This window comes from Macaca fascicularis, chromosome X, assembly GCF_037993035.2.
Source record: "Macaca fascicularis isolate 582-1 chromosome X, T2T-MFA8v1.1".
NCBI classification, from domain to species: domain Eukaryota; kingdom Metazoa; phylum Chordata; class Mammalia; order Primates; family Cercopithecidae; genus Macaca; species Macaca fascicularis.
Genome location: NC_088395.1, coordinates 161,634,621 through 161,659,424, shown reverse-complemented (window position 1 = coordinate 161,659,424; position 24,804 = coordinate 161,634,621). Strand labels below are relative to the sequence as shown.

The 24,804-nt window shown below is 37.3% G+C and overlaps 2 protein-coding genes across 11 annotated transcripts in view; one reads left to right on the top strand and one right to left on the bottom strand.

Moving 5' to 3' along the window:
* SPRY3 (sprouty RTK signaling antagonist 3) overlaps positions 1-19,268 on the bottom strand; it is a 161,232-nt gene extending 141,964 nt beyond the window's left edge. For both annotated transcript variants that reach the window (XM_074029752.1, XM_045384150.3), the window contains exon 1: positions 19,204-19,268. The gene's annotated coding sequence lies outside the window, so the exon portion shown is untranslated. The remainder of the gene's footprint in view (positions 1-19,203) is intronic.
* Positions 18,890-24,804, top strand: part of TMLHE (trimethyllysine hydroxylase, epsilon) — a 105,075-nt gene continuing 99,160 nt past the window's right edge. For 5 of the 9 annotated variants that reach the window (XR_012430161.1, XM_065538320.2, XM_065538318.2 and 2 more), the window contains exon 1: positions 18,890-19,059. The gene's annotated coding sequence lies outside the window, so the exon portion shown is untranslated. Of the gene's footprint in view, positions 19,060-20,682; positions 20,813-24,804 lie in introns of all 9 variants that reach the window. The other 4 variants (XR_012430162.1, XM_065538319.2, XM_074029751.1 and 1 more) reach the window with 1 other exon arrangement.

The following is a 24,804-nucleotide window of genomic DNA, read 5'->3' as shown; positions in this document are numbered from 1 at the left end:
CCTTATCTCCCTTTGCTGACTCTCTTTTCGGACTCAGCCCGCCTGCACCCAGGTGAAATAAACAGCCATGTTGCTCACACAAAGCCTGTTTGGTGGTCTCTTCACAGGGATGCGCATGACAGTCACTATCCTTCATACAAAAGCACTCTCACAATCTCCCCAAAATGAGAAGTGACAAAGTCACAATAGTTATTGTATTTGCCTCTATGAAGGCAAAATCAACTATGTTGATTTCTCTTCAAATCAGTCCCATCTGAAAATTTTTACATAAATACTAAGCTGTAAAGTTAACTTCCAAAAATGATTTTATATAAAATAATAAGGGAAGAGAAACAAAAATAAATTAGTCAATATATGCATACAGTTTATACATAATACATACATACATACATACAAACAAGGAAGACACTGTCTCATTAATACATATATATACACCATATGGTTTTGGATTATAGTTAATATCTAAAACATCCTTCTTCAACTAATTCATATATCCTTGACCCATTTTGTGTTACCTGGTAGGGAGACGCACAGCTTTATTCCCGAACGGTCTGAATCCTTAAAAATCTTGCCTATTTCCTGTTTGATGTAGTTTTCTATTAACCTTCACTATTCAGCATAGAAATACAAAGAGGTTCCCCAGGGAATTTCCCAAGTGCAAGTATAGTCCTCTCTGACCCCACTGTGGGACAGCAACTTAATTTCTTTGGAGATCTGGATCAATCACTCCAGCCTGTAGAGTAGCCTTTCCTGATTGTTGGTTCAGTGGCATAAGAACTTCCAAATAGCTAATAGCAGGTGGCAGTCTCAACTTCCAATTCAATGGAATCATTATGTCCCCGATTAAAGCATTCCTCCTCTGGTAAGTGAAACCTCTAAGCCAGCAGTGCTCAAAGTTACCAGAACAAGAACCAAAATTCTGTAAGTGAGTTATTGAGAAGCCACTTCCACTTTAATTTCTTGGTTGTTAAAAACAGAATTTAAGTGTTGTCTCCTAACTCATGTCACAGTGGATCTTCAGCAATCTATCCATTGTTCATTAAGTCCAGCTGCTTCTGGGTGACGTGGCATATGGTAAGTCAAATTAATTCCATGGTATGGAGTCACTTCTACTTTCATTTCTAGTTTTAGATCCTTGAGGAATCGCTACACTGTCTTCCACAATGGTTGAACTAATTTACACTCCCACCAACAATGTAAAAGTGTTCCTATTTCTCCACATTCTCTCTAGCATCTGTTGTTTCCTGACTTTTTAATGATCGCCATTCTAACCGATATGAGATGATATCTCATTATGGTTTTGATATGCATTTCTCTGATGACCAGTGATGATGAGATTTTTCATATATTTGTTGGCTGCATAAATGTCTTTTTTTGAGAAGGGTCTGTTCATATCCTTTGCCCACTTTTTGATGGGGTTGTTTTTTTCTTGTAAATTTGTTTAAGTTCTTTGTAGATTCTGGATATTTAGCCCTTTGTCAGATGAATAGATTCCTCAAGGATCTAGAACTGGAAATACTGTTTGACCCAGCAATCCCATTACTGGGTATGTACCCAATGGATTATAAATCATTCTTCTATAAAGACACATGCACACATATGTCTATTGTGGCACTGTTCACAACAGCAAAGACTTGGAAGCAACCCAAATGCTCATCAACGATAGACTGGATAAAGATAAATGTGGCACATAGACACCATGGAATACTATGCAGCCATAAAAAGGATGAGTTCATGTCCTTTTCAGGGACATGGATGAAGCTGGAAACCATCATTCTCAGCAAACTAACACAAAAACAGAAAACCAAACACAACATGTTCTCACTCATAAGTGGGAGTGGAACAATGAGAACACAAGGACGTGGGAGGAGGGCATCACACACTGGGGCCTCGTGGGAGGTGGGGGGCTGGGGGAGGGATAGCATTAGGAGAAATACCTAATGGAGATGAAGGGGTTGATGAGTGCAGCAAACTACTAGGGCACATGTATACCTATGTAACAAATCTGCATATTCTGCACAAGTACTCCAGAACTTAAAGTATATATATGTGTGTGTGTGTGTGTATATATATATGTGTGTGTGTATGTATATATATATATGAGCCCCTTGGGAAAATTGGCCTCATACCTTGTGTACACAGTCCCTGAACAGGGTTCCTGACCTGTGGTAAATAAACAATTTCACTTTCCGACAGGCCCAGGAGCCCAAAGTTATCTTGGGACCTCAAGAGGAGAGGAATTTATCCAACTCACAGGTATTTGATAATACAAATCCATGGCGGGGCTCAGCTTTAAAAAAGTATTATCTGAGGATCCTTCTATGGAACAAAGTTCCATCAAAGCCAATTTAAAACACCTATGTAAAAAATAATTATTTTTGCTGCACTTTATACAAATAATGTAGCCAAGTATAATACAACAAAACAAAACAAAACCCAACAAAATTTAGGAGTTGTCTCCCAACTCATGTCACAACTGGATCTTCAGCAGCCTAACCATTGTTCAGTCAGTTCAGCTGCCTTTGGGTGATTTCGTATAGGGTGAGTCAAATGAATTCCACGGTATAAGCCCATTTCTGTGCTTCATTTGCTGTGAATTGAGTTTCTTATTAAGAATCATTGTCATTAGAATATCATGATGGTACATAAGACATTTCACAGGTCCACACATGATAAAGCGAGAATAAATATTATGGTAAATCCATATTCAGAGCGTATGTCTATTTCAGTAAGGAAAGATCATTTACTACTCCTTGATAGAGGCTATCCTATGTAGTCAACTTGTCACCAGGTGGATGGTTTGTTCCCCCCAAGTGTTCCTCTCCTACCTTGGCAGGTTAGGCACTCAACAGTAACAATATCCAGGTAAGGCATGTGAGAAGATAAATCAAAATGCTCCTGACCATTGGATCCCAAGAAAACTTCACTGAAGTGATAGGTTCTGATTTTTTTTTTTTTTTTTTTTTTTGATGGAGGCTCACTCTGTCGCCAGGCTGGACTGCAGTGGCATGATCTCGGCTCACTGCAACCTCCTCCTCCTGGGTTCAAGCGATTCTCCTGCCTCAGCCTCCCGAGTAGCTGGAACTACGGGTGCACGCCACCATGCCCAGCTAATTTTTGTATTTTTAGTAGAGATGGGGTTTCACCATGGTGGTTTACTATTCTGTTACTAATGGGAAGTTCTTGAGGCTTATACTTGCCTCCTCCTACAATAATAACTCTCATTTCATGGATCAGATAGCAAATGTGAAGATTCTGCCACTGTCTGAATGTGTCTACTCCAATTATATATTCAAGAGCTTGGGGGAATAACCACAGGGTGGGTAATCTGATTTACTTGTCACAAACATAGGTGAAAAATCCACTATCATCTTACTTCCATAAGCCCACATTTAAGCTTGTGAACCAGTGTAATAATGTGGGTTCTCACAAATTAACATCAATTCAGAGCTAGTGTCTAATATCCCCCAAAAGATCTGGCTATTACCTTTTCCCTATGCTGTCCCCACGGTAAATGGCTATAGATCCATTTGGAGAAGGTTTGGGATATGGTTTACAAATATATTTATGGCAGTGCCCTGGGGTGTTTCATCAAGGGGATCTATCCTCTCCTTCAATCACAGAGCTCTAGGTCTATGAACTTTTTAGGTGTTTAGAACTGGGTTTGAGGAGCCATGAATTTCCATTTTAGTGATTCAAGTCAAGTTTCTATCAAATCTAGAGTCTTGTTGTTTAGCTCAAGTATCATTTTAGTAATCTACCCGTCTATTTCATTCCTAAGGACACTGATGAATTAGCTGCCATCAAAAATTGTTGAGGACCAAAACACTGTGATAATCACTTTGTCCTTATTTCCAACTAAAGTACTTACTCTCATCTCTTGTAGTTAAGGGCTGACAGTTGGCCTCAGGTACTCAGGGATACCGTCATACTGACTGATATCAGGGCACTCATCTCAGTGTTGTAACTTTCCACTGTCATACCTGGCCTATATAAGACAACCATCACAGAACTTTACAAGGGCACTGGTTGTAGTAGATTGAATAGATGGCCACAATTCTTTACTCCTCCCTGTATCCATGCCCCTTTGCTCTGTGGCAAATAACCTCCTATCAAGAAGTGGAATATATTTCCCCATACCTTGAATCTAGTCTAGCCTTGTAACATGCTTTGACCAATAGAATGTGATAGAGTGACATTGTACTAGTTTTGAGCCCACGCCTCAAGAGCCTTGCACACTTTCACTTTCTCTTTTGGAACCTTATTCACAGTCATATAAATAACCCTAAGCTAGCCTGCTGGAAGATGAGAAAACAATGTGGAATAGAGATGAGCCATTTAAACTGAGTTCTTTCAAGACCAGCCAGCCCTCAGATGACCTGCTGGCTGATGTCATAAGCATGAATGAGTCTTGTCAAAGTAAGCTGAGCCTGGTGCAGGACAGCAGAACCAGTAGGTCAATCTGTAAACTTGTGATTTAAATAAATGTTTTTTTAATCTTCCAAGTTTGAGGATGGTTTGTTAATGTAGCACTAGGCGACTAATACAGTGGTGCTCTTCTCACTAATATATTTCTCAAAACCTTAGTGAAAGGAATATTTTCTGGGTCATCATGGGGGATACAGTGTGTGTGTGTGTGTGTGTGTGTGTGTGTGTGTGTGTGGTGGCTGTGAAAATCACATATGATTGATTCACTCCATCATTCCTATCTCCCTAAGCTTTTATGTTCCTTCCTCTATATTATGTCATGAAAGTTCTAACATCTCAACTGATTTAAATGTAGTCCAAATTTTAGCCAACTAGCCAATGAAGCTGTTAGAGTTACTTCCTTCTGTACAAGCTAATGCACTAAATCCATAATCTCTAATAAGTGTACCTATATTAACAACTTTATCAATAATAATTGTTGAACATTTAAAAATAACTAAAACAGTGTAATCATATTGTTTATAACACAAAGGACAAATGCTTGAGAAGATGGATAGCCCATTTACCCTGTTGTGATTATTACACATTGCATGCCTGTATCAAGATATCTCATGCACCCCATAAATATATATACCAACTATGTACCCACAAAAATTAAAATTAACAATAAAAAATAAATCCTATAACTAAAAATGCAATTAATAAAATAAAAATGCAATAGAGAGAATCAACAGCTGAACTGATCAAACAGAAGAAAGAATGTGAATTTGAAGAAAGATTATTCAAAAATATGTAGTCAGAATGGCTATTAATAAAAAGTCAAAAAAAACAGCAGATGCTAGTAAGGCTGCAGAGAAAAGGGAATGCTTATACACCATTGATGGGAATGTAAATTAGTCCAGCTCTGTGGAAAGCAGTCTAGAGACTTCTCAAAAAACTTAAAAAAACAGAGCTACCATTTGATCCAGCAATTCCATTACTGGGTATATATCCAGAGGAAAATAAATAATAAACCGAAAAGACACATGCACTCATATGTTCATCATAGCACTATTCACAATAGCCAAGACGTGGAATCAACCCAGCTGCCCATCAATGGCAAATTGGATAAAGAAAATACAGTACATATACTACATGGAATACTATGCAGCCATATTGAAGAATGAAATCATGTCCTTTGGAGAAATATGGATACAGTTGGAGGCCACAATCCTAAGCAAATTAACACAGAAACAGAAATCCAAATACAGCATATTCTCATTTAAAAGTGGGAGACAAACACTGAGCACACATGGACATAAATATGAGAGCAATAGACCCTGTGGACTACTAGAGTGGGGAGAGAAGGAGGGGTGAGGGTTGAAAAGCTACCTACTGGGTACTGTGCTCACTACCTAGGTGACAGGATCTGTACCCCAAGTCTCAGCATCACACAAATCTCCATGTGACAAGCCTGCACGTGTACCCCCATATCTAAAATAAAAGTTGAAATTTAAAAAATACACTCAAAAGAGAAAAAACAAAAAGAATAAAAAGGAATAAAGAAAGCTTCTGAGATTTATGGGATAGCATCAAAAGAGCAAACGTTCAGATTATAGGGGTTCATGAAGGGGAAGAGAAAGAGAAAGGGAAAGGGATTGAAGCTTATTCAAAGAAATAATAGAAAAATGTCCAAATCTGGAGAAAGATATAAATCTCCAGGTACAGGAAGGTCAAAAGTCTCCAATCAGATTCAATCCAAATAAGAATATTATGATGAAACTATCAAAAATCAAAGACAAAAAATGATCCTGAAATCAGCAGCAAGAGAAATAAAGCAAATACTATATAAGGGAGTTCCAATATGCCTAGCAGTGAACTTTTCAGAATAAACTTTGTAGGCCAGCATAGAATGGGATGATATATTCAAAGTGCTGAAAAGAAAAAAAAAAAAAAAAAACCCACTGTCAACCAAGAATACTATACCAGCAAAACTATCCTTCAGAAATGAAGGAAAGATAAAGACTTTCTCAGACAAACAAAAGCTGAGGGAGTTTAGCACCATCAGACTTGTCATAGAAGAAATGTTAAAGGGAGTTATTCAAGCTGCAAAAGAAAGAACTCTAATGAGTAACATGAAAACATTTGAAAGTATAAAACTGTAGTAAAATTGAGGACATAGTCAAATTCAGAATAATACGGTAATGGTGGCATGTAAATCACTTATATGTTTAGTATGAAGATTAAAAGACAAAATTATCAAATATAATAATAACTATGATAACTTGTTAAGGGATATGCAATATTAAAATATGCAAATGGTGACATCAAAAATTCAAAATGTGGGAGTGTAGAATGGGGTACAATTCTAGGTTTTTTTTTTTTGGCTATCAAAGTTAAGTTGCTGTCAGCTTAAAACAACCTGTTATAACTATATGATGTTTTCTGTAAGCCTAACAGAATGAAACTATGAAACTACTAGAAGAAAACATATGGGAAAAGCTACACAGTGGCCTCAAAAGTGCAGGCAACAAAAGTGAAAATAAACAAATGGGATTACATCAAACTAAAAAGGTTCTGTACAGCAAAGGAAATAAGCAGAGTGAAGAGAATGAGAGAAAGTATTTGCAAACTATGTATCTAATAAGGGAGTAAGGAACTCACACAAGTCAATAGCAAGAGAACAAATAACTTGATTTAAAAATGGGCAAAACATCAGAGAAATGCAAATCAAAACCATCTCACACCAGTTAGAATGGCAATCATTAAAATGTCAGGAAACAACAGGTGCCGGAGAGGATGTGGAGAAATAGGAACACTTTTACATTGTTGGTGGGATTGTAAACTAGTTCAACCATTGTGTAAGACAGTGTGGGGATTCATCAAGGATCTAGAACTAGAAATACCATTTGACCCAGTGATCCCATTATTGGGTATATACCCAAAGGATTATAAATCATGCTACTACAAAGACACATGCACACGTATGTTTATTGCGGCACTATTTACAACAGCAAAGACTTGCAACCAACCAAATGTCCATCAATGATAGACTGGATTAAGAAAATGTGGCACATATACACCACAGAGTACTATGCAGCCATAAAAAAGGATGAGTTCATGTCCTCTTTAGGGAAATGGATGAAGCTGGAAACCATTATTCCGAGCAAACTATCACAAGGACAGAAAACCAAACACTGTATGTTCCCACTCATAGATGGGAATTGAACAATGAGAACACTTGGACACAGGGTGGGGGAACATCACACACCAGCACCTGTCATGGGGTGGGGGGGGATAGCATTAGGAGGAATAACTAATGTAAATGATGAGTTAATGGGTGCGGCACACCAACATGGCACATGTATACATATGTAACAAACCTGCACGTTGTGCACATGTACCCTAGAACTTAAAGAATAATAAAAAACAACAAGAACAACAACAACAACAAAAACAAGTAAAAGACAAAAAAATGGGCAAAAGACCTGAATCAACGTTTCTCAAAAAAAGACATACAAATGGTCAACAAGTATATGAAAAAATACTCAACATCATTACCATCAGGGAAATGCAAAGCAAAACCACAATAAGATATTGCCTCATTCCAATTAGGATGGCTATTACCAAAAAGACAAAAGATAACAAGTGTTGGTGAGGATGTGGAAAAAAGGAAACCCCTGCACACTGTTGGTGGAAAGGTAAATTATTATACTAACTATGGGAAATAACATGGAGGTTCCTCAAAAAATTTTAAAAAGCTTTGCCAGCATCTGTTGTTTCTTGACCCTTTAATAATCAACATTCTGACTGGAGTGGGATGGTATTTCATTGTGGTTTTGGTTTGCATTTCTCTAATGATCAATGATGTTGAGATTTTTTTCATATGTTTGTTGGCCACATAAATATCTTCTTTTGAGAAGTGTCTCTTCATTTCCTTTGACCACTTTTTGATTTTTTTTCTTGTAAATTTGTTTACGTTCCTTGTAAATTCTGGATATTAGACCTTTGTCAGATGGGTAGATTGCAAAAGTTTTCTCCCATTCTGAAGGTTGCCTGTTTGCTCTGATGATAGTTTCTTTTCCTGTGCAGAAGCTCTTTAGTTTAATTAGATCCCATTTGTCAATTTTTGCTTTTGTTGCAATTGCTTGGAGAAATAGGAACACTTTTACACTGTTGGTGGGAATGTTAATTAGTTCAACTATTGTGGAAGACAGTGTGGCAATTCCTCAAAGAGCCAGAACCAGAAATACCATTTGACCCAGTAATCCCATTACTGGGTATATACCCAAAGGAATATAAATAATTCTATTATAAACATACATGCACGTGTATGTTCATTGCAGCACTATTCACAATAGCAAACACATAGAATCAACCCAAATACCCATCAATGATAGACTGGATAAAGAAAATGTGATACATATACACCATGGAATACTATGCATCCATAAAAAAGAATGAGATCATGTCCTTTGCAGGGACATGGATGAAGCTGGAAGTCATCATCTTCAGCCAACTAATACAGGAACAGAAAATCAAACACTGCATGTTCTCACTTGTAAGTGGGAGCTGAACAATGAGAACACATGGACACAGGGAAGGGAACAACACATAATGGGCCGTTGGGGGGAGGGAGGGAGAGCATCAGGATAAATAGCTAATGCATGTGGGGCTTAGTACCTAGATGATAGGTTGATAGGTGCAGCAAACCACCATGGCACATGTTTATCTATGTAACAAACCCTCACGTTCTGCACATGTATCTCAGAACTTAAAATTAAATTAAATTTAAAAATTTTAAAAAGAACTAGCATATGATCCAGCAATCCCACTATTGGGTATACATCCAAAGAAAACATAATCAGTGTGTCAAAGAGATATCTGCATACCCATGTTTATCGCAGCACTATTCACAATAGCCAAGATATGGAATAAAACTAAGTGTCCATCAATGAGTGCATGGATTTAAAAAGTGGCATATACATCACTTGAAATATTATTCCAGTACCACTTTGGAATATTATTTAGCCATAAAAAAGGAAATCATGTTATTTGTGACAGCATGGATGAACCTGGAGGACATAAGCCAGGCACAGAAAGACAAATCCTGCATGATCTCATGCATGTGAAATCCACAAGTTAATCTCATAAAAGTAGAACAGAATGATGGTTACCTAGAGGGCAGGGTGGTTGGTTACAGGGAGCAGGTGGAGAGATGTTGTTTAAAGAATAGAAAATTACAGTTAAATAGGAGGAATAAGTTCTATTGTACAGTATGGTGACTACAGTTAATAACAATATGTTGTATCTTGAAAAATTGCTAATAGAGTGGATGTTGCATTCTCACTACAAATATAACTATGTGTGATAATGCACTTTTGTTAATTATGTAGATTTTACCATTCCACAATGTATATATCCTTCAAAATATCATACTATACACAATAAATACATATAATTTTATCTGTCAATTTAACAAAAGAAAGATATACCAGCTCTGGCTTCAGATGAAGGAGCTTTGGGGTAGAATGATTTGAAACCTTTGCTCCCTATCAAATTCTAATGCTTTCTCAGGTCATATTGAGTTGAGATAATTGAACTGAGGGGACACTTACTTACGTGGTAATTTTTGGCTAAAAAACAGGACACTGAAAACATGCCGACAATATGAAAGAATGAATTTACATCTCATCATATACAAAAATTAACTAAAAACATATCAAATATAAAAATGTAAGAGCTAAAATATAAAACTCATAGAAGAAACACAGATGTAACTCCTTATGACTATAGCTTAGGCAGTAGTTTCTTAGATACAACATCAAAAGCACAAGAAACAAAAGGCGAAAATAGATAAACTCAACAACATCAAAATTAAAAACTACTATGCTTCAAAAGACACCATCAGGACAGTGAAAAGACTACTCACAGATGGTAAAATATTCTGCAAATCATATATTTGACAAAATCTTGTATCTAGAGTATGTAAAGTGCTCTTACAACTCAACAATAAAATGAAGAATAAGCCAATTTAAAAATGGGCTAAGGATTTGCATAGGTATTCCTCCAAATAACATATACAAATGGACAATAAGCAAATAAAAAGATGCTCAACATCATTAGTCCCTAGAGAAATAAAAATCCAAACCATAATGTGATACCACTTCACCTCCTCTAGGATAGTAAATAATAATAAGGAAATCAACTAAAATGAGACTTGGAGAGGATATGGATAAATTGGAGACCTCATACATTGCCAGTAAGAATGTAAAATTGTGTAGCCATTGTGGAAAATAGTCTGGCAGTTCCTCAATTGGTTAAACATAGAATTACCATATAATCCAGCAATTCCATTCCAGAAAAATGAGAATGTATTTACACAAAATATCTTGTATATGAATGTTCATAATAGAATTACTCACAAAAGCCAAAAGTAGAAACAACACAAATGTATATCAACCAATAAAAAGATAAACAAAATGTGGTTTATCCATATGATGAAATACTCTTCAGCCATGAAAAGAAATGAAGTGAAACATGAATTGACCTTGAAAACATTATGCTCAGTGAAATAATACAGTTACAAAGGACCACATTGTATTATTTGATTTATATAAAATGTCTGGAATAATAGAAAATGAATTAGTGGTTGCCAGTGGTAGGGGGTGATGTTGGGGTGTCATGGCTAAGGGATGCAGTGTTTGTTTTTGGGGTAATGAAAATGTTCTAAACTTGATTGTGATGGTGGATACACAACTCTGTGGATATACTGGATTTACTGAAAGTGAATTATATCTCAACAAAGTTGTTTAAAAACATTCTCACAGGCAAAACTGACTGTGGGAAACAAAAAAAAACCTTCGACAAATAAATAACAAGAAAAAAAAGTAAGGAAGGAGAGGAAACATCTATTCAAACTAAGTTAAAAAACATAATGCCCAATTGGGATACTGATATCTAGATATTTCATATTAGGGGAAAATTGTTGTAATAATTGCACGTGGTTATGTTGAATAAAACAGTTTTTATCTTTTATAGGTACATACTAACTAAACATTTACAGATGAGGGGCTTGCTTCAAAATAATCTGGATATTTGCCATGAATTGAATAGTTGAAGCTGAATGATAGGTATATGGGGGATCATATCATTCTCTCTAGTACAGGTTTAGAATTTTCCATTTTAATTAGCTTGATTGAATCTTTCTACAATGCATACATAAGTAAAAGCATCACATTGTACTTCGTAAATATACACAATTATTTGTCAATTAAAATTTTAAAAAAATTTGATCAAAAAAATGTTTTAAAAAGATGCCTCAAAGCTGTGAAATGTGGAATAAAGTGAATAGCTCCTTTTATTTTCCTGTTTCCTTTTATAGTTTAGGGACTTAAATAAATTGACTGAACTACTCTGTGTTTCATTTTTGCATTGCATCACATTGTATTAAGAGAAGAAATTTACTTTTGTACTAGAATGTAACTTTCTTGCCAGTAGCCATTTCTATCTGTTATTCCCTGTTCTATTCTCAGAATAGGCATATAATAGGTGTTTAATAAACATTTGTTGAATGAACAAAACAAAAAGGAAGAAATACTCTGCTTAGTCTATTAAGTTCATTATCCTTGACTATTAAATTACTGTAAATGCACAATTTAAATTGTCTACTTCATTAAAATGTATTTGATATTATATACTGTTATCAGGCCTGCTAAATAACATATGAAACTAATCAGTAAAAATACTACATTATGAAATCTCTTGCCAGAGGCAAACTGATCATTTTAAAAGGGATTTTGTAGTGTTGCTATAGCCACAAATAGATGTATAGATGATAGATAGATAGATAAATAGATGATTGATAGATAAATAGATGATAGATGTAAATATAGATTATATAGATAGGTAAAATAGATATATAGTGTATTTCTGTAACTTCAACCTAAATTTCATACTTTACCAAAAAAAAGTCACTGAAAATGGATAATAGACTTAAATGTAAACCACAAAACTATAAAACTTTTTTAAAAACATGATAAAAATCTTCGGAATCTTTGGAGACTTTATTACTGACTCAATCTTGCTACTCATTATTGGTCTGTTCATGTTTTCCATTTCTTCCCAATGAAGAAAAGCACAGGACTGGATGAATTCACTGACAAATTCTACCAGAAGAACTAATACCAATTCTCCTGAAACTATTCTAAAAAATGGAAGAGGAGAGAACTCCTCCAAGACTTGACATCTAAAGCACAATCCATAAAAAACTTGGTAGATTGGATTCATCAAAATTCAAAACTTTTACTCTGCAGAATATTGTCTTACGAGGATGAAAAGACAAGCAACAGAGTGGGAGAAAATACTTGTAAACCACATATCTAACAAAGAATTAGTATGTTAAATATATAAAGTTCTCAAAACTCAACCATAAAAAATGCTGAACAATCCAAGTAGAAAATGGGCAAAAGACATGAAGAAACCTTTCACCAAAGATTATATACAGATAGAAAATAAGCACATGAAAATATGTTCAATATCATTCATCATCAGAGAAAGGCAAATTAAAATCACAATTAGATATCACCACAGACCTGTCAGAATACCTGACATAAAAAATAGCTAAGATAAAAAATACAATACAAAATGCTGGAAAGGTTGCATGGAAGCTGGATCTCTCATACATTGACAGTGGGAATATAAAATGGTACAGCCACTCTGGAAGACAGGTTTGTAGTTTCTTAAAGTATTAAATATGCAACTAGCATATAACCCAGGAATTATATTTCTGGGCATTTAGGTCAGAAAAAATAAAACTGGTATTCCCACAAAACCCATGTGTACAGGAATGCTCATAGAAGCTTCACTGACAATAGAAAAATACTGAAAACAGCTCAAATGTTCTTCAGTGGGTTATTGGTTGAACAAACTCTGATACATACATACCATGAAATATCACTCAACAATAAAAAAGAATCAACTATCGACACACACAACTTAGCTGGATCTAAAGGGAGTTAAGCTGAGTAGAAAAAAGCCACTCCCAAAAGGTTACATATTGCCTAACTCCATTAACATAGCATTCTTGAAATGACAAAGTTATAGAGATGGAGAACATATTAATGGTTGCCAGGTGTTGAGAAGGAGAAAGGGAAGTGAGTGTGGCTATAAAAGTGCAACAATGAGAAAGCTTGTGGCAATGGAAATGTTCTATATTTTAATTGTGGTGGTCATTATACAAAGTTACACATATGATAATATTTTGTAGAACTACACACACACATATGCACGTGTAACTGGTAAAATTCAAATATGCTCTGTGGATTTTACCAATGTCGGTTTCCTGGATTGATACTGTACCAGAGTTAGGCAAGATTTTACCATTGGAGGAAATTGTGTAAAGGTTACACGAGGTCCTCCCTGTATTTTTTTGGAAACTTCCTGTGAATTGATAATTATTTCAAAATAGAAGGTTAAAACCAAAGAAATATATGACCATAATATATGTAGGTTTATTACTGGATTCTGAGCTATTTTATTGACTTATTTGTTATTTCTTACTCTAGTACCACACTGTTTTGATAAGTGTAGTTTCATAGTAAGTCTTGAAACCAAGAAGTTCTATAACTCCTCCTCTTTTTAAAGTTTTGCTGGAAACCCTAAGACATATGTTTACTCATCCCAACATCTGCACAGCTTATCTTCTCTAATGCCTTGCTCCATAGATTTCAGCTGCTTCCACTACCCTGAGCTCTGATCTTTGCCTCCTTCATTCAATGAGACTGCAAGCTCAGCTTGGAATCTAGCTCTTGATGCTGGGATCAGAAAATAGTCACCAGGCAAAGAGCTGAGGCAGTCTTGGGGCTTAATTTGTGAGTTTCTCTTTTCCTGGGGATCATAATCATGTGCTGACTATTGCTCAATATCTTTAAACAGTTTCCTTGCACATTTTATGCAGTTTTATGATTTTTCTAACGGCAGGAGTGCTGGTCTAGTGTCATTCCCAACATAACTTTTTTTCGCGCTTAAATCAGTCAGATTCAGCTTTTGTTGCATGCAACTAAGAACCTTGGCTGATACAAGCCCCTATTTTATGTCATGTCCTATGATAGGTGCTTGACATTTATTATGTGGTTTAATCTTAATTTAGATAAAGAATTCCATGTGGAAACCAGAGAAATGGGCAAGAAGCATTTCTAACAGTGAGGACAAGGGTGAGGGGAGGGAGGTTGCTGTGAGAAGCGCATTCTAGATGGAGGAAGAATGTATAGATGCACAAGAGAATCAGCATGCAAGAAATAAAGTATGAAACTTTTGTCATCTTCAAGGGGATTCTTCTGAGACCTTTATAAATTCTCCTAATCCAATAAAACCACTATACATAGAATTTCCTCCATAAATACAGTAAAGTACAATTGTTTATATAGTAGGATATTATGCGACGGTTTTAACTTTCCCACCCCTATCAACATGGGCACTACTAAAATAACTAACCATCCTAGTTTACCCTGGACTGTTGTGGTTTTAGCACATTACAGGAGAATTCCTCAGCCCCAGGAAAACTGAGAAAATTATCCTTTGGTATATGTGACATTGCTCACCTAGCTACAGTTGATTGGTTTTGGGTGGCCACCAGACTCAAACTTGGCCAATAAATCCCTCATAGATTTATGGAGATAGGACCATAAAGGTCTATGGCAACCAGGAAGTGCCTCTCAGATCTTTCAAGGGAAAACCTACTATGAGGAGTGGAGTCAGCTAACAGTCTCCAGCTGGAGCACTTTTGGGATATTTTTGCATCATTTGATCCAAGGTCATTCCCTTCCCAGGCATCTGCAGCCAATCTCTGAGCACAAGAATTCTGTCTAACGCAGGATTCCTCTAATTAGCAATCTCTGTTGGGGTGGTTGAGACTTCCATAGAGCTGTACTGTAATCTCCTCTTTATCTTGCCAGCCATTACCTACGATAGATCTCTAGATTTGTAACTCCATCTCGGCATCTGCTTTTCAGAGGACCTGATCTGGCTTAGTGTCTCTCTTCAGTGGTTGAATCTGTAATATGAAAATCTAGGAAGGTGTCCGTAACCATATCTACTGTTACATGGAGTTGGGAAACAAAAAGAGCTTGAGAGGAGTGGGGAGGAAAGCAAGGGAGGGAGTGAGGGCGAGAGAGAGAGAGAGAGAGAGAGACAGAGAGAGACAGAGAGAGAGAGAGAGCGCGCGCAGATAAATGTGCAGGGAAGAATAGGGGTAAAAGAATGATAGAGTCAATGTCATTGGAATCCTTGTTTTTGACAATTCTTGAGACCTAACTATACCTTGCCTTTTTAAAAGTTTTGATTGTTCCAATCCTTCTTGAGTTCTGTGAAACACCTTATTATCTTCCCATAAATTTCTCTCTTTGGCTTGTTAGTTTCAGGTAGGTTTTGATAACTTTTAACTAGTGAGTAATAACTAATACTTCTTCACTGCAAAATTAATTATATAGGTTACTAAGTTTATGCTGAATCACATTTCTGTTGAGAGTCAGAAATGTTCATATCCCCAGAGTCAGAAATGTTCATAACCCCAGACACAAATTAATATACCCTTCAGCTTTACCAAATTTTTGTCTATGAGTAGGTGAGGAAAATTTTGTATGGTCTAGATGATTTCTGCAAAGTTTTAGCATTTATTTGTTTCTGTATAGGGTACATAGCAGAATTCTTGTCATAGACCAAAGTTTCAGCCAAATTCAACATTGCACTGTGTCCAGAATATTTATTTTCTGGCTAAAGTCACTACTTTCATTATAAATCTTCCTTATTTTTTTAACTCTTTCAAAGATCACTAGTAGTTAGTTCTTTTAAAGACCATCTTTGATAAATCAAAGTTCAAAATCACAATTAACACATAGTTTTAACCACATTTCAAGAACTCAAGGTTATGAATATGATTAGAGATCATTAAAGCTTCACTGAGATGCTGATAAAACCAAGGTATAGATGTTAGTCAAAGATGATGACTCTCAGACATCATTTAATACAGTAGTCTATGCAAGAGATGGTGATAATTTGGCCTAGAGCAAGGGTCTAAAAATTACTGTCCACAGGGCAAATCCTGCCTCTTGCCTGTTTTTGTAAATAAACTTTTTTTGTTGTTGTTGTTTTGTTTTGTTTTTTTGTTTTTTGAGACGGCGTCTGGCTCTGTCGCCCGGGCTGGAGTGCAGTGGCCGGATCTCAGCTCACTGCAAGCTCCGCCTCCCGGGTTCACGCCATTCTCCTGCCTCAGCCTCCCGAGTAGCTGGGACTACAGGCGCCGCCACCTCACCCGGCTAGTTTTTTGTATTTTTTAGTAGAGACGGGGTTTCACCGTGTTCGCCAGGATGGGCTCCATCTCCTGACCTAGTGATCCGCCCGTCTCGGCCTCCCAAAGTGCTGGGATTACAGGCTTGAGCCACCGCGCCCGGCCGTAAATAAACTTTTATTGGAACATACTTACATTCATTCATTTAGGTATTGTCTGTGACTTCTTTCACTCTATGAAAGCAGAATTTAATACTTGGAGACAGAGACTGTATGTGACTCAAAAAGCCTAAAATATTTACTAGCTGACCTTTCACCAAAAAAAAAAAAAAAAAAAAAAAAAAGCCAAACTCTGGTCCTGAATGTTAGCAGTACAGTGAGGGACAAATGCATGAGCAGATTATATTTTGGAAGCAGAACAAGAACAAGTTTGGTGTGTTCTAGGAATAGCTGGTGTGGCGGGAACATAAAAAGACCCAGATACTATTGTTTTTTTTCTATTTTGTTTTCTAGCACATTTGTACCTATTGCTTTTATTCAGCTATTCATTCATTCCAAAAATATTAAGAAGTTCCACTCTGTGTCATACACCATGTGACCTGCTACACACACACACACACACACACACACACAGAGGAAACAGTAAAATATCTGACTTTTATTTTATTACAAGCAAAATTTATATTTTATTAAAAGTAAAATATCCAGGCTCCCTAGAGTCTGGAACCAGATTACCTAGGTTTGAATCTCAGCTCTAAAATTTAACTGCCCTGTGATCCTGGTGAAAATTGCTTAACCTATCTGTGCCTTGGTTGCCTTATCCTTAAAGTAGAAATAATATCATCTACCTTAAGTGTTTGATATAAAACACTTAGCCTAGTGTTTAGCATATAGTGAACATTTTATAAATGTTGGTTACTATTATTAAGGAAACTTGCTTCTTTTACTGACTCAAACAAACAGGTGTTGTCTATCAAACTCTTGCCTTTTCTGAGTACTTTGTGTTGATTTCAGCTTACCTTTAGTGAGCTCATTCACTCTAATTGCTACAGTTATGATCTTCCTATTACAGGACATTGGATCATGCCGTTGTTTCTGCCTAAAACTTTTTTCGTTTTCCCATTTGCCTGGCCAACTCCAATTTGTTCTTTAAACATAAGGGCATAAGGGCATGGACTATATCTGGACTTTGTTTATCATTTTACACCCAGAGCTTAGTGCAGTGCCTGGCATACAGTAGGCACTCATTAATGTTTATTGCATGAACGAATACCAGTCAGACTAAATCTAGATTCTTATTGTATTTAATTTTTCCTCTTTATGTTACATTCATACTCTGGATATGTCCTTTTGCTTACACCCTGGTTCCAGAAATTTTTCAACAAATATTTATTAAATATATAGACATTTTAGACTGTGCTTGGAGAACAAATATGAAAAATACAAGTTTTCTACTCTCAAGAAGCTACTTATTCATTAGAGGACAATGACATGCAGAAAGAGAAATTATAATCTAGAATAAGTGGTACTCATGAGGTCTGTAGGAGATCCATTGAGCATACTGGACCCAGGGAAAAGAAGAATACAAACTTATTTGGGAAAGATAGGGAAGGCTTCACAGAGGAGGTACTATCTAAATTGAGTCAAAAATAACGAGTAGCCGTTTTCCAAATAAACAAGTGTGGGGTAAGAGCATTCATGGCAGAAGGAATTCCAGAGCAAAGGTGTGGAGGCTTTTTCCTCTTTTGTTGATCCTGACTTCTACAAACCAATTCCTTTATTGCTTTTTTGACATTAGATTAACACTTTTAATCTCGAATCAATATAATCCTGCACAATTTCCCATTTTTAGTATATATGCATTTTTCGTTCCTAATGGGTATTCCCTTCTAGTGCTCACTGTACATAGCACTGTATCTGGACCCTGGGTTCAAGATGCTCAGCTGAATCGATGGGAGTAACGAGCGGTATATGACGACCATAAAGTCAAGAAAGTGGTGGAAAGGTAGTAGAATTTTAGTTCTAGTAAACCTTTATAAACCACCATAAATAGAAGCACCTATGGCTTCAAATCTGTTTAATAAAGGCGATTGACTGCCCCGGCCCAATCCTTCAGAATGGGAGAGTGACGCCCTAGCACCGGGCGAAGTCCCGGGCGCCAGAGGCACCCACCCCGCACAGCCGGAAGGAGTGGGGCGGGGCCTAGAGGCTCTCCGCTGGGCCCGAGCGGGCTGGGGGAGGGGAGCGTCGGGTCGACGGTTTTGGGGGTGAAAAGGCAAAAGGCGGGTGAAAGGCTGCCTCCCGAGGCTCTCCTTGCTTGGAATTCTGCCCACTCTGCGAAGTTAGGAGTCACGACCTCCAGCACAGGTGGGTTCCGTCCCGTGGGTCAGGGAAGGGGTGTCCCGATGGGTGCTGCGGGTGGGTTTGCCCAGGCGCTGGCTTTCAGGCCTGTCGCAGTGGGCGGCGGAGGCTCTCACCCGGGCTGCTGGGCCCAAGGGCGGTGGTACTCACCTTAACCCTGGCGGAGGAGAAGGCCACTCCTGCCTTGCCGCAGGGCTGTCGTCACGATCTGTGCCAGTTGCGCTACAGAGTCTGCCCGGAGATCAGCGTGAGGCCAGATGGGCCCAGCGCTCAGGAAGAGCTGGAAGAGCTGGAGCAAGCTGGCGTTGGGACTGACGCCCAGTGTACATTGTTTCAATCTCGGTAGAACTTTACAGCCAGCCCTGGATCTGTCACTGACTTGGTGTTTAGCTTTCAGCGAGTCCCTGCCCTCTCCCTGCCTCACTTTGTTCGGCAGTAGAGTGGAAGGTGGAACTCAGCTGTCTACAAGATCTTGCAGCACTTTCTTTCGTTCTCATATCAACTAATGTTCTCTGCCCAGATTTTACCCTTTGTCTGCCCCTCTGAAGCAAGGCACTGGGTAAGTTAGGCTAGGAAGTTTTCTTTCTCTTCCGAAAACAATGGAAAAGCCTTTAAATACTCCTGACTGCCCTGGAAACGACATTCAAACCATTAATTGAATGTCAACTCTAAAGAATGTGTTTCTGAATGCCATACTATTAAACATTTTAACCAGATGATTGCCTAAAATGACGTGTGTTGAGTGGACATAGTACACTGCCTAGCAAAAGTCTCATGATAAACAAGTTGGGTGCTTTAACTCAGTCGCTGAAAGAAAAACTTGAGCTCTCATATTTAAGAAACACCTTCATAATCCACTCCCATGCAGTAGTCTTTTAGTGTTGCTTGTAGCTTGGTTTGCCCTTTCAGGACACACTGTAGTAAAAATTACATACACTTTATTTTACATTAAGTTAACTATAAACAGAAAGGCCTATAAACATTATGGATCAACATTTTGGTGTCAACTTCTGGTTTCTCCTCATCAAGGAACTGGTGATAATGATAATGGTGACCATATATTATGCAAAATACTATAATTGTCACAACCACCCCAAGACATTAAGTTATTTATCATAAGGCTTAAAAATCTTATACTTTATCTCATAAACAGTGTGATGAACGGAATGTTTACTGCGGTGGTTGACTCTGGGGGCTTGTTTAGTGTGCCCCACCTAGTTCTTTATTTCTTGGAAGCTTGGACTGGAACAGATCACTTCCTTGTTTTGGCGTCTGTTTCAGGAACCACCATTTGTTCTGTATTTCTGCTTGTCAACCCTGGGAACAACAGTAAAACCAGCCAAGCAGATCACTTGGTGTTTACAATATTTCTGACAGCTGTGTTTTCTGCCTCCAAGGGGTGGGAGGGGGACCCCTAGATTAATAAACCTCTTTGTTGGGAAGAGTCTCTTCCTGCTTGGAGCAAAACAGAACGCAGATCCATCAGTTGGGCACCACTGTGGTCCCCTTTCTATAACACTAAGCATCCCCCATGCTCATATGGGCTGTACATGCACCTGCCATTGCCCTGTGTAAAGATTTACAGGATAAGAAACCCTTGAAAGAACTCAGCCTGCTCCATACCTGTAGGTTCTAGGGAAGGAGTGACTGATATGTAGGTGAGCGTTCTTCTGGACGAGAGAAAGACCTCATGATTCCCCAAATGGTTTGAAAAGTGAGAAGAAAATTGTGCTGGACATCTACTGAGCCAACCTTAAGGGTGAGTTTTCTACTGGCTATTTGGCAGGACCTGATGTCTGCCTCGTTTAGCCATATTTTTACTCTATTCATCATACTCTGTTCGTTCACTCCAAAGGCAATCAATGAATGTCAACTCTGTGCCAGGATGCTGATCCATTCACTGAGATTGGCAGCACGGGAGGACAGCCAGTTCGGGAGGACAACAGGAATTCAACTTTAAGCATACTCAGTCTGAGGCCTCCTCACCTTTCCCCACTCCCTATATCTAACCACTACAAAATCTTGTCACTTCTACATCTTGAATATTTAAAAAATCCATCCACTTCTCTTTGCCCCTATGGCCACTCCAGATTTCAAGCCAGCAACATTCTTTTTTAATTGATTTTAAAATTTTTATTTTAAAAGACCAAATGGTTGCTTGACCTTCGACTCTCATGAGAAAACCACAACCCTTACTGTCACCACCACCACCACCACCACAGCAACAACAACAAACAGCCTAATGACCTCTGTGTGATCCCTAATAAATTGGCAAAGTAAAGAGATGAATGTTCTCTTTTGTTTTCTTGATGCTGAATGTGTTTAAAAACATGTTTAGGATAATTAGCGTGCCCTAAAATTCATGTATTTAAAGTGATTTTATAAATTTATTGGGCGGTGCAACCATCACTACAATCTAATTTTAGAACACTTGCATCACGTCAGTGACATCTTCCTTGACCATTTGCAGTCAGTCTTCATTACCACTCTCAGCATCAGACAACCAGTAATCTACATTCTGTGCCTACGGATTTGCCTATCCTGAAAATTTCATCTAAATAATGTCTCCAAAGTTTATTAATGTTGTGGCATATATAAATACTTCATTCCTTTTTATAGCTGAGTGATATTCCATTGCATCAGTATACTACATTTTGTCTATCTAGTCATCAGTTGATGGACACTTGGATTGTTTCTATCTTTTGGCTATTGTGAATAAAGCTGCTATAAACATTTGTGTACAAGTTTTTGGGTGGATGTTCATTTTCAATTCTCTTGGTTAAACACCTATGAGTGGAATTACTTGGTCATATTATAACTGTATGTTTAATTTTCTGCCAAACTGTTTTCCCAAGGGGCTGTACTATTTTACAGTTGTTAGATTTATATGAACTACTAGCAATGTATTTCTTCACATCATCACCACTTTTGTTATTTCCCCGTTTTTTTTTTTCAAATGTGTAGCTATTCTTGTGGGTGTGGAGTAGTATCTCATTGTGATTTAGATTTGCATTTCCCTAATGGCTAATTGAGCATCTTTTTATTTGATTGTTAGATATTTGTATATGTTCTTTGGAGAAATGTCTCCTCACATATATTGCCCATTTCTGATTAGGTTGTTTCCTTACTATTGAGATGTAAGAGTTGCTTATATACAAGTCCTTTATCAGATATGTAGTTTGAAAATATTTTCTCCAAGTGTATGGTTTGTCTTTTCATTTTCTTACTATCGTATGTTGAAGAACAAAGGTTTTTACTTATTTTACTTTTATTTTAGTTTCAGAGGTACAGGGCCAGTTGGTTCTATAGATAAATTGTGTGTCACAGGGGTGTGGCGTACATATTATTTCATCACACAGGCAATAAGCATAGTACCCAATAGGTAGTTTTTTGATCCTCACCCTCCTCCTAACCTCCATCCTCAAGTAGACCCCAGTGTCTGTTGTCCCCTTGTTTGTGTCCATGTGTACTCAACATTAGCTCCCATTTATAAATGAGAACATGTGGTGTTTGGTTTTCTGTTCCTGTGTTACTTTGCTTAGAATAATGGCCTCCAACTCCATCTATGTTGCTGCCAAGGACATGATCTCATTCTTTTTATGGCTGCTTAGTATTCCATGGTGTATATGTACCAAATTTTCTTTATCCCATATACCATTGATGGGCATTTAGGTTGACTCCATGTTGTTGCTGTTGTCAGTAGTGCTGTGAAGAACATATGCATGCATGTGTCTTTATGGCAGAATGATTTATATTTCTTTGGGTATATACCCAATAATGGATGGCTGGGTCAAATGGTAGTTCTGTCTTAAGTTCTTTGAGGAATTGTCAAACTGCTTCCCACAGTGGCTGAACTAACTGACATTCCCAGCAGCAGTGTATAAGTGTTCCCTTTTCTTTGCAACATTCAACATCTGTTATTTTTCACTTTTTAATAATAGTCATCCTGACTGGTGTAAGATGGTATTTCATTGTGGTTTTCATTGATTAGTGATGTTGAGCATTTTTACATATGCTTATTGACCACATGTGTGTCTTCTTTTAAAAAGTGTCTATTCGTATCCTTTGCCCACTTTTTAATGAGGTTGTTTGGTTTTTGCTTGTTAATTTAAGTGCCTTATAGAGTCTAGATATTAGCACTTTGTCAGATGCCTAGTTTGCAAATATTTTCTCCCATTCTATGTGTTGTCTATTTACTCTATTGATAGTTTCTTTTGCTGTACAGAAGTCCTTCAGTTTAACTAGGTGCTATTTATCAATTTTTGTTATTGTTGCCGTTGCTTTTGATGTCTTTGTCATGAAATATTTGACAGGGCCCATGTCTAGAATGGTATTACCTAGGTCTTCTTCAAGGGTTTTTATGGTTTTAGCTGTTACATTTAAGTCTAATCCATTTTGGGTTGATTTTTGTATATGGTGTAAAGAAGGGGTCTGGTTTCTATCTTCTACACACAGCAACCAGCAATCCTAGCACCATTTGTTGAATAGGGAGTATTTACCCCATTACTTGTTTTTGTCAGTGTCAAAGATCAGATGGCTGTAGGCACACAACTTTATTTCTGGGCTCTCCATTTTGTTCCATTGGTCTATATGTCTGTTGTTGTACCAGTACCATGCTCTTTTGGTTACTGTAGCCTTGTATAGTTTGAAGTCAAGTAATGTGATGCTTCCAGGTATGTATTTTTGCTTAAGATTTCTTTGGCTATTTGGGCTCCTTTTTGGTTCCATATGAATTTTAGAATAATATTATTTTAATTATGTGAAGAATGTCATTGGTAGTTTGATAAGAATAGCATTGAATCTATAAAATGCTTTGAGCGGTATGGCTATTTTAACAATATTGATTCTTCCTATCCATGAGCATGGAATTATTTTTCATTTGTTTGTATCATCTCTGATTTCTTTCAGCAGTGTTTTGTAATTCTCATTGCAGATATCTTTCATCTCCCAGGTTAGCTGTATTCTCAGGTATTTTATTCTTTTTATGGCTATTGTGAATGGGATTGCATTCTTTATTTGGTTCTCAGCTTGGACATTATTGATGTATAGAAATGCTACTGATTTTTGCACATTGATCTTGTAGCCTGAAACTTTGCTGAAGTTGTTGATATGATCTTGGAGATTTTTGTCAGAGACTATGGGGTTTTCTATGCATAAAATCATATTGTCTGCAAACAGAGATAGTTTGACTTCCTTTCTTCCTATTTGAGTGCCTTTTATTTCTTTCTTTTGCCTGATTGCTCTGGCCAAGACTTCCCATAGTATGTTGACAGTGGGCATCCTTGTCTTGTTCCAGTTCTCAGGGAGAATGCTTCCAGTTTTGCTCATTCAGTATATGTTGGCTGGGGGTTTGTCATAGATAGCTCTTATTATTTTGAGGTATGTTCCTTCAGTGCCTAGTTTGTTGAGAGTTTTTAATATGAATGGATACTGAAATTTATCAAAAGCCTTTTCTGAATCTGTTGAAATGAACATGTGGTTTTTGTTTTTAGTTTCGTTTATGTGATTAATAACATTTATTGATTTGCAAACATTGAACCAACCTTGCATCCCAGGGATAAACCCTGCTTGATCTTGGTGAATTAGCTTTTTGGCATGCTACATTCTTCACGGATATTGGCCTGAAGTTTTCCTTTGTTGTGGTGTCTTTGCCAGGTTTTAGTATCAGCATGCTACTGGCCTCAAAGGAGGAGTTAGGAAGGAGTCCCTCCTCAATTCTTTGGAATAGTTTCAATAGGAATGGTACCAGCT